Below are 3,453 nucleotides of genomic sequence, written 5' to 3' on the forward strand. Positions count from 1 at the left end.
GGCGCCTGTAGTCCCAGCTACTCGGGAGGCTGAGGCAGGAGAATGGCGTGAACCCAGGAGGCGGAGCTTGCAGTAAGCTGAGATCCGGCCACTGCACTCCAGCCTGGGCGACAGAGCGAGACTCCGTCTCAAAAAAATAACATAACATAACATAAAATAAAAGCACAACTGTACCATATAAAGAAAAACAATGCTGGAGCTCTATATTCATTGTGACCAGATGTTCAAAAACTATTATTATAAATGAGAAAAGCATGCTATTTAAAATAGCATATGCAGTATGAAATTACTTAAGTATTAATAATATTCACAAATAAAATCTGTTAGTATATTCCTTCTTATAGATGTTCAAAACTGTCATTAATGAGAAAAGCAAGTAATACAGGAGTATATACAGCATGAAACCATTAAAATACAACATACATAAAATCTATTAGAATGTCAGACATTATAAAGTCATAATACAGGACTGTGCGCAGTGGCTCACGCCTGCAATGCCAGCACTTTGAGAGGCTGAGGCGGGTGGATCACCTGAGGTAAGGAGTTCGAGATCAGTCCAACCAGTATGTTGAAACCCCGTCTCTACTAAAAATACAAAAATTAGCTGGGCGTAGTGGCAGGCACCTATAATCCTGGCTACTCAGGAGGCTGCGGCTGGAGAATTGCTTGAACCTGGGAGGCAGAGGTTGCAGTGAGCCGAGATCACACCACTGCACTCCAGCCTGGGCGACAGAACGAGACTCCATTTCAAAAATAAGTAAGTAAATAAATAAATAAAGTCATAACACAGATGAAAAAGAAAAAGAAAAAATTGCCGGGCGCAGTGGCTCATGCCTGTAATCCCAGCACTTTGGGAGGCCAAGGCGGGCAGATCACCTGAGGTCGGGAGTTTGAGACCAGCCTGAACAATATGGAGAAACCCCATCTCTACTAAAAATACAAAATTAGCTGAGTGTGGTGGCACATGCCTGTAATCCCCACTACTCGGGAGGCTGAGACAGGAGAATAGCTTGAACCCGGGAGGGGTAAGTTGCAGTGAGCTGAGATTGTGCCATTGCACTCCAGCCTGGGCAACAAGAGTGAAACTCCATCTCAAAAAAAAAAGAGAAAGAACAAGAAAAAATTTTAAAAATAAAGAATGTCAGATGTTTACAGTTAGTCACCACTAAGTGATAGAGATTTAGGTAATATCTTTTTGTTAATATTTATTTTCTATTTATTCAACAATAAATATGGATTGCAGTTTTAAGTTAATAAACATCTTTTTAAAATACAAGTCTGATTTCCAATACTACTTGCTCCAACAGTAATAGATTACTATATTATCACTTATAAGTTTTATATTTTTATTTTTAGAAAGTACAATACTGTTAACAAACAGAAATAACTCCCAACAGTGGGGAATTCAAGCATTAAGGAAAATGAAAATGAAACAGTTATCATAACCACAATTTCCCATTCCTCCAAATTCATGATGTGGAGCTGAGGTTCATTTGTACCTGAGGAAGCAGTACAGGACCCTAAGAGAAGATGATGATCCAACTGACGAGAGGAAATAAATCAAATACAATCTCAACCCAGACAGCATTTGTACAGCCCTCAGGAACTTTTCAGACCTTAAATAGTCCCTGAGCAGGAAAGTAGGCACTATTGCTACATGTGTTTGAGGCACAAAATATGGACACAGGTCCAAACCGTTTTGGAAAAGAAACAAGAAGACATGAGACAAGAAAATCCAAGAAAAACAGATTCAAACTCCCAATCTGCTAAATCTACAGATGGTTTCTCAACCTAAATTAACCTTTCTTTTTTTGATGGATTTTCTAGACAGATGAAAAAAATGTGAGCTTCATAAAAAGAAGTCAGGTAAATTCAAAGCTGGTTACAACAATACTCAAAGAATATTAATACAGACTACACAGGGCTAGAAGGAATATTTAATATGTCACCTTATAAAAATGAAAGCCAAAGATCTTAAAAGACTAGAACGATAAGATGAAACTTGAAGATTTATGTAAGCCTCTATAATCAGACTGCTTTAAATCAGCTTCACAAGTAAAACGCTAGAAGGGAGTTCTAACATGTCAGCTGTAAGCTGGGGCCCAGGGGGAAATGCTGGGCATTCTGTTTGACCTCTGTGGCTCCTGCCAAAAATTTAGGATAGCTGCTAAAAAAATAACAAAAAGCTTTGGACCTTAATGAAGACATGGTATGCTTATCAAAAGATGTCCCATCACTGGCACCGAATCGGGACATAGATTTTAAAAGAAAATGAATTTACTAGATAGTGAAAAGAAAGAACTATGCACAACAGAGAATATTTAAAAGTAAATATTTAAAACAGTGTCATATGGAAATAAAAATCTTTCTAGAGGGCAAAACAAGAAATATGCAAAAGTTACAATATTTAACACAATACTGAGAAGACTTTAATAATTAGAGCTATCAAGGGAATAAGTTGCTTCATAAACTAGGTAAGCTCCCTACGATTGGCAGTGTTTATGGAGAGGCCTACCAACTGTGAGGAATGTTGTAAAATCAATTCCTGCACTAGAAAAGAAATACATTAAATATTTCTAAGGCCTTTCCTACCAACAGTTTATGTGATTCCCTGCCCTACCCTCACCATAACGTAATTTATGATACCAAATTAAATTTAAACCTTATGCCTCCAAAAGTAAAATTAACTTTTTTTCTTTTTTATTTTATTATTTTTTATTTTTTTGAGACAGAGTCTTGCTCTGTCGCCCAGGCTGGAGTGCAGTGGCCCGATCTCGGCTCACTGCAACCTCTGCCTCCCAGATTCAAGCGATTCTCCTGCCTCAGCCACCCAAGTTGCTGGGACTACAAGCGCGTGCCATCACACGGGGCTAATTTTTATATTTTTAGTAGAGACGGGGTTTCACCATATTGGCCAGGCTGATCTCAAACTCCTGACCTAGTGATCCGCCTGCCTCGGCCTCCCAAAGTTCTGGAATTACAGGCATCAGCCACCACACCCAGCCTTTTTTCTTTTACCTATTCACTTATGAAAAGTATCTCTGATTTTTTATTTCAATTGTCCTACTTTTGCTATTATTTTTGGAAAGCTGTCGTTCACTTGGATTGTGTCTTGAATAAAGACAAGAATATTCAAAGTATATCTACACAGTAACTTATTTTATTTTGCAAAGTGATTATTTCTCAATTATGTAACAGTATGCAGGAAAAAAAGATAAAAGTAAACAAGTAAAATTTATAAACACTGATCATCTTTGGATGGGAGGGCTAAATGTAAACGTTTTCTTTTCAGGTTTTTTTTGCTTGTTTTTTTTGAGACAGGGTCTCCTTCTGTCACCCAGGCTGGAGTGCAGTGGCACAATGTTAGTTTACTGCAAGCTCCGCCTCCCAGGTTGAAGTGATTCTCTTGCCTCAGCCTCCCGAGTAGCTAGGATTACAGGCATGCGCCACCAT

General features: G+C 38.5%; 1 protein-coding gene across 1 annotated transcript in view; it reads right to left on the bottom strand.

Annotated features, from left to right (window-relative positions):
• UBR3 (ubiquitin protein ligase E3 component n-recognin 3 (putative)) overlaps positions 1–3,453 on the bottom strand; it is a 250,132-nt gene that overhangs the window by 229,125 nt on the left and 17,554 nt on the right. The window lies entirely within an intron of this gene.

This window comes from Mandrillus leucophaeus, unplaced genomic scaffold, assembly GCF_000951045.1.
Source record: "Mandrillus leucophaeus isolate KB7577 unplaced genomic scaffold, Mleu.le_1.0 Scaffold324, whole genome shotgun sequence".
NCBI lineage: Eukaryota > Metazoa > Chordata > Mammalia > Primates > Cercopithecidae > Mandrillus > Mandrillus leucophaeus.